We start from the raw sequence: 18423 nt of genomic DNA on the forward strand, positions 1-18423 counted from the left end.
CTTATGGGGAGTAATTGAGAAGACAATTGCTGCGATATTAATTTTTTAAAAATAATTTTTATCTTTGTTTCATCACTTTTTGCATCATCTGCCTAATTATCCTCATGCCATTGAGAAATTAAAAAATCTAATATAATTGGTAACAGGTGTCAAGGCCAAATTCAACACTGTATTTATCATGACACCTGAGATAATTATGGGGGTTACCATAAAAGAACAGAGAAATGATGGGATATGAGCATTCCCACACTTGAGCAATACGTACTGCCCATACAGTATGCCAGGCTTAAAATAGGTGGATGGAATATATGTCCATGCCACCGAACATATTGGAAGAAACTGAGTCAGACTTAATCAGATGCATGGGATTGAGATGTCCATGGCATCAGGCATATAGGAGGGAGCATAGAAGCCAGGTGTAGAAGTGAGATGGGTGGGATCAATACTTCCAGCCATCTGTACAATATTGTGGGGAAAAATAAAATAAAATATTAAACCAAGAGAATCCAACCTCAACATTTGTCAAAAGCCGTTCCCTCGGCCATACCTTGACTTCATGCATGTCTCCCCTCATGTGACAGTTCAGTATCTGCTCTTGCATGTATTCCTCTTGTGAATGGATGGCATCTTGGCCAACTGGCATCTGATAACTCAGAATAAAGGCAATTAATGTCTTAAATGATAAGTTCCCATAATCCAAGTCTCACATGGATTTAAAATTGAGGATAATAAATGATTGCAAAAAATGTGAATACATCTTGACTCAAAAAATAATATATAATTATGCAACAATTTCAAATAATACCCTTTTTTTACTTAGTATACAATTACTTTTGTGAAAAATCAGAACATACTTAAATACAAGTTAAAGCACAACAGAATCTCAAAGAACTTTTTTTTTTTGAAAAAAGAAAACTTTTATAAATGTTCCCCTCTTTTTTTTTTTTTTGGGAATATGCTTATCAAAAATAATACTTCTAGAATCAATTTACACTTGCCATGGCAACCAATTTGCCAGGGAAATGCTTTAAAGAGTTTGATCAAATAATCAGTTGAGGAAAAAAAAAATAACAAAAACAAACAACTCAGAATATGGGAGCACAATACTCCTAGAATTAACATTGTATTATGAAATCAAAACCATGTTTCAAAATTAGATAGATGAATGAATAGAAGAAAATACACGTGGAATAATAAAAGACAATGAAATTCAAACTAGGGAAATCTAAATGAATATGAATTTAATATTAATAAGAGTACTATAAAATATAAACTTGATCACATGACTATAAAAAGCTTTTACAAATATTCTCCTTGTTTTAAAAACTAAGTATAAAACACAATCTCAAAAGCATGAAAATCTCTATGAAAATAAACCCATACCATTAATTTCAAAATGTAGATGTAATAGCATAGAAATCCTATGTAACCTCTGAACTGACATTAATACTCTGAGTGAATTCAGAACACTTCTGATTTCGGTATCTAAAATCCCCAATACTCATATCAATACCTTGCTGCTTACTTCTACATTTCTGTACAATATATACCCTTCCATGGCAAAAGAAGCAGAGTCTTGAACTATGTTGATGGTTGTCATTCTTATTCAGCTTAAGTTTTTCTTCTTTAACCCCTTTATATTGTCTGTCAGTCTTTTCACCATACAAATGCTTTATAAGATTACTAATTAAAGACAAAAGCAGGTTAGCAAAATTATGAACAAAACAAGCATATCTGGAATTTAAAGAGTTTTCTAAGATTGTCTCAAAAGCACAGCCAGGCCGGGGAAGGGCTGAGCCTGAAGCTGCAAATGCAGGTAGAAAAAGTTGAGCATGCGCATCAGATCTCTGGACTTCCCAGGCAGGGGAAGCTATGGGCTTGGCCATAGGAGGAGTAGAGGGTGGGGTCTGGGGAGGAGGGGAGGGACCAGCGCAATTTGAATCCGACTTGATTTTGAACTCAGGCCTGGATTCCTCTTCCCCCACTTTGCCTCCAGGTGCTAGGGGATTAAAAGCTTCTAGAGGGTGGGTCATTGCCTCCAGGCATGCAAAATTAGAGCAACAATTAGTGTTGGAACTGGGAAAAGCAGCAGGAATCTCTTCAGGTTTCTCTGAAAAAGCATGGTTGGGAGAGGGAGTGATATTTCCTTGTGTGAGTAAGTTGCTGGCTCTTTTAACAAAAATAAAAAGAAAAATAGAAAATCCACAAAAACAAAGCATTAACATGATCTTATCTCCCATTTGTCTGGTTAAACAGACTAAAATCAAAAATAGGATAATTAGGGAGTTTAAAAGGTCCATTCGAAAAAATTTAAAGGAAAACACAGCCAGTACACCAGTACTTAGCAGTTAAAGGGAGAGGGAGGGGAAATTTCTTACCCAACCAGAAGATCAGAAGTAAGGTTCAGCTTTCCTCTTCCTGGTCAGCCATCTGTTAAGGGCTAAAATTCTAGCTAAACTGTCTAAAATATCTAATGAGTGGTCGCCAATAAATTATAAGCTTTAGCAAGAGTTAGACTTTTAAGCATTTATTAAGGAGAATAAGAATTTGGTAAAGAGAGAGAAAAAGGCCTAGATTTCTATCTATTAAAGGGAGAGCACATTTCTAGCTCCCTTCTCCACCAGAGTCCAGAGGAAAAGAGCGCGAGACTCAGCGCCAGTCTCTTCCTTCCTCCTCCCACTAGCCCGCGTCAGGAAGTGACGCCAAAGAAAAGACTCCTGGTCTTGCCCTCAAAGACCTTCGCTTCATGGGTGAAACTCTTCTACAGTAAGTCTCCAGCAGGTGGCGTCATTCCAATCGTTACAGTAGCCTCCTGGGCCCTTCAGTTTTCCTTCCTCAGCACAGAGTTTCCTGGGTCTTCAGGTCCTTGCACTCTTGGAAGGTCCATGTGCTTCTTATTTGACATGTTTTCTGTCTTATAAGATGGTTCAGAATAGATGGTATTCTTGTAAAGTACCTTGCTTTCTAATAACATGAGAGAGGTGAAACTATCACAATGTCTCAAGAAAATACATGTTCACTATAGTGAACAACTATTTAGTTGGAATAAAGGGGATACCCTTGCTTTTTGCTTGGTGCTCTTATCCTGGTTAAACCCATACCATTCTCCTTCTACCCCATAAAATCTCTAGTCACCTTCACAAGTCAACTTCAAGTGCTAACTTCTATATAATGCATTTCATTCATTCACTCAGCTATTCATTCATTTATTTGTTTTAGCCATTTATTTTTATTTTTATCATAAAATTATTTTATTATTTTCCATTTACAGGTAAAGATAGTTTTCGACATTTTTTTTTTAGTGAGGCAATTGGGGTTAAGTGACTTGCCCAGGGTCACACATCTAGTAAATGTTAAGTGTCTGAGGCCGGATTTGAACTCAGGCCCTCCTGACTCCAGGGTCAGTGCTTTATCCACTGTGCCACCTAGCTGCCCCCAGCATTTGTTTTTATAAGATTTTGAGTTCCAAAATTTTTTCCCTCTTTCCCTTCCCTCTCCCCTTCCCAAGACAGCAAGCAATCTGATATAGGTTATATATGTACATTCACATTAAACATATTTCTGCATATAAAATGCATTTCTTAATCCCTGTGACTCTTAGGATCCTCCCTTAAAATAATTACTTTTTGTGTATATCATTTGTTTCCTGTAAACATAATGTGCTAATTTCCCCAATGGAATGCATGATTCTTGAGGGCAAGGATGAGTTCACTTTTGTGTATATAATCCCCCTCTCCAGTGGAAAGCATATAGCAGGTATTCATTGTTAACTGAGTGATTGATAGGATTACCCTGTTGTTAAATTTCAATAAAACAAAGTATGACTAAGTAAGCCAAGTACTGAAAAACCCTTGCAGGGGCAGCTAGGTGGCACAGTGGATAAAGCACCAGCCCTGGATTCAGGAGGACCTGAGTTCAAATCCGGCATCAGACACTTGACACTTACTAGCTGTGTGACCCTGGTCAAGTCACTTAACCCCAATTGCCCTGCAAAAAACAAAAACAACAAACAAAAAACAAAACAAAACAAACAAACAAAAACCAATCAAAAAACCCTCACAGAGTTTCTGGATAATTAATAATCAATTCATTCGTTAGGCTAGGTAATAATTAAGGTAGCTAATAAACTGATAATCAGTGGTTTTTCTTGATAATGAAAGACAAAACCTTGGAGAGTCTAAAAGCCTTAATATATTTTGAAAAAGGATGTTTCCCTGATAAGTGAAAATTACCCTTGATTGGATAATAGCAGAATAATAATTTATCTCACAAGCCAATCAAGAAATGGTATGACATTACTAGCTATATGACCCTGGGCAAGTCACTTAACCCCAGTTGCCTCACAAAAAAAAAAAAAAGTTCCTTTCTAGAGAGCATGGACTCTTTTATTTCTGTCATTGTAACCCCAGTATATATCATTGTGCTTGAGGTACATATTTTAAAAATGACCTTAATTGAGGAGATGTACTGAGTCCTCAACTCCTCCTACTTAAAGGTGGTTTGATCATGAGACACAGTTCCCTCCAGCAATATGTCATTCATCTCCAACCAAACCACTCTGGCTGTTTTCTTCTTAAAGAGATGGATCATGCTAAACTCCAATGGAGGAGTGCAAGGACAGGGGCTCATTTCCTTGGGGCAAGAATTCACCTAGATTAGATTCTGTTTACCCTCTAAATAATGCCTCCTACTTGGGTGGGGTTCCCTACCCCCCAAGATCAACAATCATGTTCCTGGAGGATTAGGGCAATCTCATAAATCAGCTATGTCCTTCAAAGGCTTACTAACCTTCTACAGGGTCTGGGACTTAAATGAGTTAATAAAGGGGGAAAAATTCCAAACAAAACATTGATCCTTAATAATTGGTTATTAACACAATAGCAAAATAAGAATTTATCTCACAAGCCAATTAAGAAAATTTCCTTTCTTACAGCAAAAATTTAGTTCCTAGAGAGCACAGACTATTTTATTTTTGTCTTTGTAACCCCAGTATATACCATAGTGGTTGAGGTACATACTTTAAAAATGACCTTAATTGAATTAACCTTGAATTATTTCCATGGTTTCATGATCCAGAATGTACATATTTTCTTTCTAAAGTTCTTTCTATTTCTTAATGTACATACAAAACACAGAAAATTTATAAAGCTCAAGATTGAACATTGAAACTAAAGATATGAAGCTTAACTTCAAATATTAGCTGATATTTTCTTTCTTAAAGGTTAGAATCCTGGCAGTTTCTTTGTTCTTTGCTTGTAAATTCAGATGTCAAGACAGGCATCTGAGAAATACTCTATTAGTGAGATATTTACATATCTCTCTAGTCATTCTCCACAAAGAAGAGGTTAATTTGGGTTTCAAACTAAAAAAAGTAATTATTTGGAAACTGAGAGTAAGTATAGTTTCATTTTCTGAAAAAAAAATTACTTTATCTCATTAAACATTTCTCAATGACATGTAATACAAGTTATGAAAATAATTTTTTTTGGATGGGGAAATGAGGTCTAAGTAACTTTCCCAGGGTCACACAGCTAGTATCAAGTGTCTGAGGCTGGATTTGAACTCAGGTCCTACTGAATCCAGGACTGGTGCTTTATCTACTATGCCACCTAGCTGCTGCCTTAACAATATATATTTTTTTTAAATTGAGTTCCAAATTCTTTCCCTCCCTCCTGCATCTCCCTTCTATTTGAGAAGTCAGAGAAGGCAAACAACCTGATTTCAATTATACCTGTTGTTGTTAGTCCTTCCTTCTTCTTCTTCTTCTTCTTCTTCTTCTTCTTCTTCTTCTTCTTCTTCTTCTTCTTCTTCTTCTTCTTCTTCTTCTTCTTCTCCTCCTCCTCCTCCTCCTCCTTCTCTTTCTTCTAATTCTCCTCATCCTCTTCTTCTTCTTCTTTGTCTTCATCTTCATCTTCATCTTCTTTTTCACAAGGAAATGAAGGTTAATTGATTTGCCCAAGACCACACAGCTAGTGTCAAGTGTCTGAGGCTGGATTTTGAACTCAGATCCTCCTGAATGCAGAACCAGTGCTTTATCCACTGCACCACCTAGTTGCTCCCATTTGTCCTTCCTCCTCCTCCTCCTCCTCCTCCTCCTTCTTCTTCTTCTTCTTCTTCTTCTTTTTTTTTGGAGAGGCAATTGGGGTTAAATGACTTGCCCAGGATCACACAGCTAGTGTCAAGTGTCTGATGCCAGATTTGAACTCAGGTCCTCCTGAATCCAGGGCTGGTGCTCTATCCACTGCACCACTTAGCTGCCCCTCTCCTTCTTCTTGAAGAGGACCATGACATCAGGAGGTGATGAAATGATTTTCAGTCAATTGGATTTAAGGTGGGGGAGGGGCATGCAAATCACTAGCCTTACTCTCTTCCAGAGCCATCTGGATCCAGTGGCAAGATATTCATTAGGAGGACAGGAGACAGCCCTGAATGTTTGAGACAATTAGGGTTGTGCCTTGCGCAGGGTCATACAGTAAGTGTCAAGTGTCTGAGATTGGATTTGAAGTCACTATACATGTGATGTAATACAAATCACATTTCCATATTAGCCATTTTACAAAAGGAAACAAATAAAATAAAGCAATGCAAATTTTAAAAAAAGTTTAAAAATATGTTTCAATTTGCTTTCAGTGTTCATTCATTCTCACCCTGGAGGTAGGTAGCATTTTTCATCATGGGTCTTTTAGAATTGTCTTGGATCATTGTCTTGATCAAAATAGTTAATCTTTTGATTATTCTTACATTATTGCTGTAATTAGGCATAACATCCAATGTTTGTGCTTACTTCACTTGTCATAAGTTCGTATATGGCTTCCCAGATTTTTACTGAAACCATCTGGCTCATCATTTCTTCTAGCACAATAATATTTCATCACAATAATATATATCAACTTGCTTAGCTATTCTCCAAATTGATGAGTATTCCCCCAATTTCCAATTCTTTGCTATCACAAAAGAGATGCTATAAATATCTTTATATGAATAGGTCCTTTTCCCTTTCATTTGATCTCTTTGGAAAATAGAACAAGTCGTGGTATCTCTGGTCTAATGAATACATGCCATTTTATAGTCTTTTGGTTATAATTCCAAATTTTTCTCCAGAATGGTTGAGTAGTTTACAATTCAACCAATATTTCATTAGTGTCCTAATTGTTCCACATCTACAGAATTAATAATTTTCCATTTCTATCATGTTATCCAATCTGACAGCTATAGGGTCATACCTTAGAGTTGCATTTCTCTAATGAATAGTGATTTAGAGCATTTTTTCATATGAGTATAAATAGCTTTGTTTTCTTCTGCATATTCCCAGTACACATTCTTTGACCATTTATCATTTGTGAAATGGCTAATATTCTTATAAATTTCACACACAAACACACACACAAAATGGGCCTTTGTCAGAGAAACTTACTGTATTTTTTTCATAGTTTCCTGCTTTCCTTCTGATCTTGGCTGCATTTGGTTTTGTTTGTGTAAAACTTTTTTTTTCCAAATTCAGTGTCAGCAAATGTATCTATTTTACATCACATTAAGCACTCTATCTCTTATATGGTCATAAATTATTTTCTTATCCATAGACCCAAGAGGTAAGTTACTCCATACTCCCCTAATTTGCTTGTGATATCACTCTTTATGTCTAAAGAATGTACCTAGTTTGACCTTATGGTATGTGGTATGACATTTTGATTTATACATATCTGTCTAATTACTTTTCAGTTTACCAAGCAATTTTTGTCAAATAGTGAATTATTTTTCAAAAAACTTGCATTTGTGAGTTTATCAAACACTAGATTACTATGGTCATTTACTACTGTGTAGTAGAAGGAATCTGTTAGGGTCCCTTCTTTGCCTATTTTTTTCCAAATAGTGTCTATAGCATTAGAATTAATTAGAATTAATTGTTCTTTAAATAGTCGGACAAATTCACTGGTATTTGAATGGTTTCTTTCTTCTTCGTCTTGATGTATTTTCTTTTTGACTTGGAAGCTTGGTTTTTTTTTTTTTCAGGGCAAATGAGGGTTAAGTGACTTGCCCAAAGTCACACAGCTAGTAAGTGTCAAGTATCTAAGGCCAGATTTGAACTGAAGTTCTCCTGAATCTAGGGCCAGTACTTTATCCACTGTGCCACCAAGCTGTCCCTGACCTGGAAGCTTTAAAATTTGGTTATGATATTCCCATAAGCCTTCATTTTGGAGGCTCTTTCCGGTGGTGATCAATGTATTCTTTTACTTTCTATTTTACCCTCTCATTCAAGGATATCATAGCAGTTTTCTTTTGTAATTTTGTGGAGTATAATGTCCGGGATGGTTCTTTGATCATGACTTCCAAGTAATGCAGTAATTCTTAAAATAATTCTATTTCATTTTATTTTCAGGACTTTTGTTTTTCTGATGAGATATTTCACAACTTATTTTATTGAATTTTTTCATTCTTTTGAATTTTTTTATTGTTTCTTGATATCTCATGGAGTCATGAACTTCCACTTTCTAATTTTTAAGGAATGATTTTCTTCAGTGAGCTTTTGTACCTCTTTTTCTACTTGGCCATTTCTGCTTTTTAAGAAGTTATTTTCATCAGTAAATTTTTGATCTTTTTCCATTTGGCCATTTGTGTTGATTAAGGTTTCCTTTTTGTTCCGTACATTTTTGTCACCTCTTTTACCAAAGGTGTTAGTTGTTTCTTCATACATCTCTTCCTTTGCTTTCATTACTTTGCTTAATTTTTCCTTTGTCAATATTATTTCATTTTGCATTTTTTTAGCTCTTCCTTGAATTCTTGTTTGACTTGTGTCCATTTGATACTTTTTTTCCCTTTTGAGGTTTTGCTTGTAGCTGTGTTGACTCATTGTGTTTTTTGTTAGTATCTTGATTTTCTCTGTCACCACAGTAGCTTTTTATTGTCAGCTCCCTTTTTTTTTTTTTTGCTGTTTGTTTATTTTCCACCCTATTACTTCATTTGGAACTTTAGGTAAATATTGGACTTTGTTTCCCATATGGGGGCAAATTTAAGGCTTTTTTGCACTGCTGTTTTCAGAGCTATTTCTAGTGGTTGGGATGTTTTTATTACTTCCAACGTTATATGATTTGAGGAGATGTGTGGTCACTGATCTCTTTATCTGAACTCTCCTTGTGACCCAGGAAGAGCCTTTGATCCCTTGGGATTGCAATCCATACTGCTCCTCAGGCCCATCATGGCTTGAAAATGGAAATGATACTATTTCTAAGGGTCCCAGAATCCTTGAGGCCTGAAGTCATACTACCTCTTAGAGCTTCCACTTCTCTTTTTTTTTTTTTTTTTGAGCTGGGCAATGAGGGATAAGTGACTTGCCCAGGGACACATAGTTAGTAAGTGTCACATGTCTAAGGCCAGATTTGAACTCATATCCTCCCGAATACAGGGCCAGTGCTTTATCCACTGTGCCATGTAGCTGTCCCCTCCACTTCCTTTTGATTAAAAGTGCTATCTCTACCCTTGAACTGCATCACTGAAGTCAGTATACATTTACAAGAAAATTGCCAAACAATTGTCTGTCAAGGTTTCTACTCCCTGTTTATTGAACAAACTTCTTTGTCCTTGAACTATGACCCAAAAATGGGCATAGTGATGGAGATGCCAAACTGCTCTAATACAGTAATTTATGCTCTGTAGAACACCCACACACACACACACACACACGCGCAAATTTTACTGTGAAACTACTGAAAATTGTGTTGGGAACACAAAATATATTTTAAAAATGATATGGGAACAATGTATATCTCTAAAACCAAATGCTTGATTATGTGGTTCAGACAGATGGTAAATTGCATGGAAGATGACAGAAAGGAAAGATAAATTTGTAGCAGAGTTAATTTTGAACAATTAAAATGATATGGGGGCAGCTAGGTGGTGCAGTGGATAAAGCAATGGCCCTGGATTCAGGAGAACCTGAGTTCAAATCTGTTCTCAGACACTTGATACTTACTAGCTATGTGACCCTGGGCAAGTCACTTAACCTTCATTGCCCCACAAACAAAAAGAGAAAAAAAAGAAAAGAAAAGAAGAAAAGGATCCACATTATAAGATTGTTAAATGGTTACAGAACGCCATGCATCAAAATATTCTCTATAAAAATATCTGTTTTTAAAATGTTTGATAGGCCATAACCTATTAGGCAGATGTTAATCTTGAGGGGTTCCATTATATTTGTTCAATTAGAAATAATATTTTAGTCTCATGTAGCTGCTAATTTTGTTGTTGCTATGTATCAACAAAATAATTCAAAATTCAACAACTTGTTGGGACACTGAAAGGCTTTTCATGATAAAATATACCATTGAAATGTACTATGACAGGAATACTCAGGCAAAGCCTTAGGAACAATCTTATCTTATAGTCTTGTCTTTTTGATAATATATAAAGAACTTGTCCCATTGATGAAACTTTTGTTCTGGAAATGCCACATCTTCATGGTAGTTCATACACTTAAGGTATTCTTTTGCTCTTTGGCTCCACCAGACAGAACATAAAAGGAAAAAAAAAATAGATTAGCTATGCAGAGAACAAGAATGTGGAGAAGTAACCTGAATCTTTCTAAAATTGATAGATGTGGACTATATAGATCTCAAGAGAAAGTGAGACTTCTCAAAGCAAATAAATTCTTAACTCTTTAGAAATAATGATCCCTTTCCTGGGTGCGGTAGAACACTTAGGGTGTTGCTATATATATGGATGATGTTATAGCTACCTTTCAGAGATGGAGATTCCTTTAAAGTGAACGTTGATAGATTCCCTAGCAACCCTACATTTATTTCACTTTTTGAGGTCACTATAAAGGGTAATACTATAAGTCAAAAGGATGTGATAAATTTCTAGAAAGGCATTAGGAGAAGTTTATTTGACTCCATAAGAACTCAAAGTTTTATGGAGTGTAATACTCTCTTTGTGGGGGACAATAAGAGTAGCAACATACCATTTCCAGGAATAATGACAATATCTATTTGATTATGCTTGACAATATGGAGTAAGAGATAGAGGGAAGGGTACACATATAATGAAAGAACACCTGATGGCCTGGGAATAGATGGGATCAGAAATAATCACCTGGGAGGTATTCATTAAGTAGTGTAGGATGGCCCCATCCTAGGAATTCTGGAGATAAAAAGATGAAGACATTGAGGTATAATTTCTGTGTGCGGTTATGCAGTTGGGAAGAAGGTGGCATGGAATGTTGAGAACAGTCAGAAAATCAATTATGGGGAGTAAAATTATTGATTCGCAATACTGAGACAAATTAAATCATCTTTGACTCCTCAGAATCACTACATTCACATATCTAATCTGTTGACAAGGCCTGTTGATTTCACTTTTACAACCTCTGTCTAAAATGGCCCCTTCTCTCTGTATTGACATGGTTCTGTTGCAGGCCTACATCAACATATACCTGGACTATTGCAATAGCATGATGGTGGATCTACCTGTGTCAAATTTTTCCCCCACTGCAATCCATCTCCCATTCAGCCATTGAAGTCATTTTTCTAAAGCATTACTCTATTATGGTCTCCCATCCCTAAAACAATAAACTCCAGAAGTTCCCTATCACCCCCAAGATAAAATGCAAAATCCTCTGCTTGGCTCTCAAGGTCCTTCATAGCATAGTCCCCTTCCAACCTTTTGAGTCTTTTTTATGTCTGCCTCTTTGACTTGTACTCTTTGATCCAACTGCAGTGGCATCCTTGCTCTTTTGCAAATGAGGCACTCCATCTCTTGGCTTGTGGAATTTTCTCTGGCAGTCCCCCATGCCTGGGATGTTCTTACTCTTCATCTCCACCTGCTGGCTTCCCTGGTTTCCTCGAAGTCCTAGCTAAAGTCTCATCATCTACAGAAAGCCTTTCTCAAACTCTCTTAAGTCTAGGTCCTTCCCTCTTTTAATTTCCCCCCATTTCCTGTAAATAGCTTATACATATTTTTGTTGTTGTTGTCTTCCCAATCCCTTCCCAATTGTCCCACCCTCTCCATGTTAGACTGTGAGTTCCTTGAGGGCAGGCTTTGTCTTTTTCATCTTTATATATTTCCATAGCTTAACACAGTTCCTGCCACATAGTAGACATTTAATCAATGTTTATTGACTTGCTAATATTTGAATTTATTGATGACTCAGTCAGAATAGTGATCTGACTTCTAGTTCTGTTCAGTAGCAAGCATATGTGTGAAGGACTTGGGCAATAGAATTAACTCAAGGTTCAGTTTGGCAAGGTGAGAACAATTGCATAAGGGAGAAAGGAATTCCATATTAGAGGAAAGTATGTATAGGTCAATTTTGAGAAGGGAAGAGATTATATTTAGAAAGCAGTTTTCCTAACAATTGTTTGTGATGTACTTGAGTTTGGAATAGAATAGTGCATTTTGTATTGTAGCAGAAGTTTCTCAATACATGCATGATATGAAGATAACCAATTACTTATTTGTAAATCTATTTCTCCAGTCTATGTGTCGCTAACTTCATGTGGCAATGAATTTACTATCTCGTCAGGGAAAAGATAAAAGATTTTTCTTCACAAGGGGTGGGGTTTTTTGTTTCAATTTTGTGGGGGGTTTTTTTGGATGGTAGAGTTTGTGCAAACTATGGGCTTGTCACAATTTTTAAAGAGACAATTAAGGGGGCAGCTAGGTTGCACAGTGGATAAAGTACTGGCCCTGGATTCAGGAGGAATCCAGTTCAAAATCCAGTTCAAATCCGGCCTCAGACACTTGACACTTACTTAGCTGTGACCTTGGGCAAGTCACTTAACCCTCATTGCCCCAGCAAAAAAAGAGAGACAATTAAAAGGTAAATTATATCATAAAGAATTGTAATCAATTTCTAAGTAAAGGCATCTTTTTTTCTTCAGTGGGTAACTAATATCCCCAAACATAGAGGTGTTCTTAAAAATACTTTTTTATTTATGTTTCTGTTTGATGTTTACCAAAAATAACATAAGCATCGTAAGTTTTTCTTTTGTAAATTGAATTAGTTACAGTTTTATCCTTTTTTGAGAGAAAGCAAAGTTGAGTTTGCTAAAAGACAGAGACATCCTTCTGTTAGATATTTAGATGTTTGTCTTAGTTTCATTTTGAATTTGATAGAATCAATAAAAAACAGATAAATATACTTTAGGCAGTTTCTTTAAAAAGAGAATTTTATAAATTTACATTATTTTCAACTGCTTTTTATAAACAGTCTTAGGAAATATTGCTGCGTATTTTTCTATATCAAAACTTCTTAAACTATGGGAAACAACCACATATGGGGTTGCAGAACTGAATGTGGACATTGTGAAAAATTTGGCAACAGTAAAAGGCTTTATAAATATATATATGTGTGTGTGTGTGTGTGTGTGTGTATGTGTTTGTATATGTACATACACACATCCATCCTTCCACACATATACATATATACCTATATATACATGTATACACACACTACATTTATATATGTGTATATTTGTATGTATACACACACCTATATCTACATACCTATATACTCAGGGTTGCATAAAAATTTCTCCAGTGAAAAGGGGTAGCAAGTTGAAAAGGTTTAAGATGCCCTATTCTATATCTTCTCCCTGTTCTTGACATACATGCCATCCTGTTCTTGATGCTTTCATAATGCCTCTAGCATACCCAGAATGCTTACTCTTTCCATCCTTTCAGGTAGCTTTCCATGTACCAGACCTTTCTCGTATATCAGACCCACCTGATTTTTTTTAACAAAGATAATTGGAGGGTAAGTCTTGTGTCACTTACCCTGGGGCCAGCTTGTGCTATTGCCCTAGGTTCAGAAATGATTAATTATGATTTAGAGGCCTACTGATACTTTATATATAGTTATATAAAATAAAAAAGAATGTACATAGTGTTCTATGTAAGATAAACAAGCACTCAGTAAATGGCATTTAATTTTCTCATTGCAAAACTCATGTAACAGTCTATAAAATTCATGGCAAATTAGAGCCAGTGAATTTTTTGGCCCATTCTATTCTGTGGAAGCCATGTAAAAACAGTCTTTGTGAAACAAGGAAAACTATTTTTGAAATAAACCTGTCAGACACAGATTAAAAGTAGCATCAAATAAGAAGAGAGAAAAATAATAGTTTACATATATAATCACATATATGATTATATATAATATATACATAATATATAAACACATATATAATATACACATGTATGCATTTTAAAACTTTTGGTACTATAAAACAGGACCTAAGAATTGCAGGATTTCAGAGTTGAAAGGGAACATAAAGGACATCTAGTCCAACCCATATAATTTGCATTATAATTCCCTCTACAATATCCCTAAGAAAGGCCATCACTTCCCCTTTTGGGATGTCTCTAATGGTTAGGCCTCTACATGAAACCTTTTCTGATCTCATCAACTGCTGGTACTATGACCCTCCACCTCCTAACAAACTTCTTTATATTAACTCATAGAAACCCTTATTTTGTCACACTAGTAGTATGTAGGGTTTTTGAGGGGAGAATCTGTTTCATTTTTCTTTTTGTCTTTATGTCTCCAGTGCTTAGTTCATAGCATGGCATATAATAGGCAAAGTTTAATAATTGTTTGTTTATTGATTTATTGAATAGGAAGGCTTTTCCTTCCCTTACAACAAGCCTACATGTTTCTATTTTCACCTTCTGTTCATTGCTTCTAATTTTGTTTCCTGGAAGAAGTAGAACAAGTCTAAGTCTTTTCCATTTTATGTCCTTCGAATATTTGACAACAGCTCTCATAGTCCCATTAGGTCATATTTTCACTCTCCTAAACATGTGCATGTTCCTTTAACTTATCCACATCAAATAAAATGGCCCTAGACATCCTGATTAGAATTCTCTTGATACACTTCAGCTCATTGATAGTCTTTCTAAAATGTGGAGCCAAGAACTGAGTATAATATTATAGATGTTGTCTGAGCAGGGCAGGCTATGACAATTGATTGTTGCCTTCCCCTTTCTAGATACTCTGCCTCTGGATGAAGTTTATTTTAAAATTAACTCAGATTACTCCAAAAGGAGGAAATATTAAAACTAGACCTTAAAATGAGAATGAATAGTGCTTCCATTTTATTTACACAGACATGCATAGTTATGTTTACATATGTATATTATATCTTTATAAACACATTGATATATGTATAACATGCACATATATGTTTATTATAAATACATATATTTCCACAAATATTTAGATTGATAGTAAACTTCTCCATTAACTCTTGAACAATTTCTTTTTTTTTTTCCTTGTCTTCCTAGGGAACAAAACTCAATTTCTTCTGAAAGGAACTGGTTTACTTTGCTTGATTTATTTAGCCATGCCTGAAATCCAGATTTTCTTTTTAGTGTGATAGACCAGGTCAAAGAGCAAAATGAGATAGGAGCAAAGGCCATTGTTATTTGATGGGAGCTAAAAGAGAGGTCAGATTACAGTCACTTCTAAATAGAAAGGATATGTGGTTGCAGAAAACTTGGAAAATAAAAAGAAAAAAGCAGTGAGTGGGAAGAAATAAAGAATGGCACAAACTGTACTAAATCTTTCCTGCTTCTTCCAAATCAGTGAAAAAATCTTGAGAGAAGGATCATGTTTCTTTTGACATTTTTCTTTATCCATTCAGCTTTTCTTCTTTTCTTATAACCAATTGCTCCTCATTTTTATATTTCTTTCCTCTTGTCTAGACTTTTATTTACTTTATTCATACCTTGTTTTGCTTGCTATCTTGAGACTTCATTTATATTTTAGGATATCTATGATAAAACTACTTGGCAAAGTAGTTTCTGTCCAAAACAAAATGTCACCAGAACATTGAAGAAATAAAAATGCTTACCCCTCAAATACCTTTTGGCACTATTTGGTTCTCTTCCCCCCATAATAATTTTGAAACTGCAACTTGAGTATGTGGAATGTTCTAGTGTTTATAAACTGCTGATATAAAAGGAGAAATATATGTAATCTAGAATATCAATGTAGTATTTATTTTATGTACTTCAAAACATAAAAGGATCTGTGATTTCATTAATGTGGGTATTTCCTGGGATAATGCAGATCATCATTTATTCATGCCTTCTCATCCTGTTTGAGTCTTGCCTTCCCATAAATCCTTTAAATGGATATTCTGAGAGGTATTCCCAAATATATAAGGGTACTAATGTAGCAATGTCTGTCTGTTTGTTTTTTGATTATGTCAGCAGCCACCCTACTTTTTCGGTTGTGCAAATCTTTGATAATACCTTTTAACTTCCTTCTAAATGCAGTTGATCATAAGTAATACATTATTGGTGGTATGCTACAGTAAATTTACACATACCATAAATTTCTTTATTAATGTATTTTTGAGTGAGCTACAATCTTCATTTTACATAAATTGTGGTTTTTCATGATTCACAGTAATATAGCCTTAACAAAACAGAATATTAATTTTTAAAAGATGGATTTGTATTATTGAAATACAGAAATCTGGGATCATTGAAAATACTATAGAATTACACTAAGGAAATCTAGTCTATTCTCGTTATCTTCTTAATTCATGGTCTGATTGTCTATCTCAAATATGTCTACGACAAATGCACTAAACAATCAGTTCAGTGGGCTCTCTATCCAACCAGATACAGTAGTCTTGACAATAAACATTCTTAATTGTTTTTTTTTTTCCTCAGTGAACCCAAGTCTCCTATAGGAGGATGATAACAATCACTTTTGGTTTTTTAATGTAAATTGTATTGAATTTACCAGGGGACATTTGGAAAGACATTGGCATAGGTATGTCAGAGTAAACTAAAATGAGGTGGAAAAACTAGCATGTACTATGGTAACTAGAAATGATACTCTGGGAACATTGGCTTCAGTGGGTTAGTGCTACATTTTTCAGAAGTCTCTAAGTTTCACTGGGATAAACAGAGGGCAACAGTGACCTGACTCCTTTTCTTTTCTAAATTCCCCCAAATTAGATCTATGTAAAGGGAGTATTTGACTTGGGAGGTAGTTGGTCCCTCCTTACTAAAGGTATTCTAGTAGAAACTGGATGGCCACTCCTCACTTATGGGATAAAAAAGAGTTATTCAGACAGTGGATAAATGAGATGATCAGTGAGATTCCCCCACACATACCTTAAATAGCATGATTATTATGTGATATGAGACAATGTCTGCTTAAAGTTATCAGATACTGAGGTAAATGGAAGATAGGAAAATTCAATGTGCAGTATAAAAGTGACACACAGGGAGGCAACATGATAGAATGGAAGAAACACAGCATTTGAAATTAGAAGGCATGGCTTCATATGCATGTTCTTCCATTTAATACCTGTATGTTTGGGGCAAATCATTTTACCTCCTTAGTACTCAGTTTCTATTATTATAAATAAGGGGATGAAACTGGGTGACCTTGAGAGTCTTTTTTGGCTCTTAGTACGTAATCTTATAATTTACCTGAAGGAAAGGGAATAATGAGATCAACATTAAGTTATAAGACCATGGGAAAGAGAGCATAATTGGGACACAAGCCAGGAGTTCTAAAGGTCAGAACAAGGCAAGGTTCATGATGGATGATAAAGAGAGTGTAAAGCCTTTTTTATCTTTATATAAAGGCAAAGATCAAAGAACAGATAGGACAGCTGCTCAGGAGTGAATAGCAGTACTTCTCAATGCATTTTTCTTTGTTGTTGTTGTTTTCTTTCTTCCAAAGAAAATAGTTTCAGACTGGGAAGCATAGAACCATAAAGATTAGTAGGGAATTGAAACTTAAGATGATGAGATAAGACAGTAAGAGAGCAACTATCCAGAGATGGAAGATTTTTATGAGTGAACTGTCTATATAGCTACCAAAGTGAGGTGGAAAATGGCATGGTCAGAACTGGAATCAGAGACAAAGCATAACTAGTAACAGAGAGAAGAATCCAGGTCTCAAGAAACAGAAAAAGTATATGTTGGAAGGGTGTGAAACCTGTCATATTTTGCCAGACTACTATAGACCCAGGTCTTTGCAGTAACCTTGCATGATGCTTATTTTGCTACAGTTATATATGTTCTTTATTCATGGCTAATGATTTGCTAGACTCATAGATAATATGTGGCTAAATGACATATCAAACAGTGACTAAATATAGGTAAGTATTAAAAACTTGGAGAAGATGACTTCATACTTTAATAATGACAATAAAAACAATAACAGATTTTATATGACATTCTAATTTGGCATTAACACTTTGCATACATTATCTTCTTTGGTCCTCACAACAACTCTGTGAAATGGGTGCAGTTGTAATCATCTCACTATACAGATAAGGAATCTAAGACCCAAAGAGGTAAAGGGACTTGACCAAAATCACAGAATTAGTAAATGTCAAGGATAGGAGTGAACTTGGCATTTCCATATTATATGATATTATATGTATCTTCTTTTTACAT

Source organism: Dromiciops gliroides, chromosome 4, assembly GCF_019393635.1.
Source record: "Dromiciops gliroides isolate mDroGli1 chromosome 4, mDroGli1.pri, whole genome shotgun sequence".
NCBI lineage: Eukaryota > Metazoa > Chordata > Mammalia > Microbiotheria > Microbiotheriidae > Dromiciops > Dromiciops gliroides.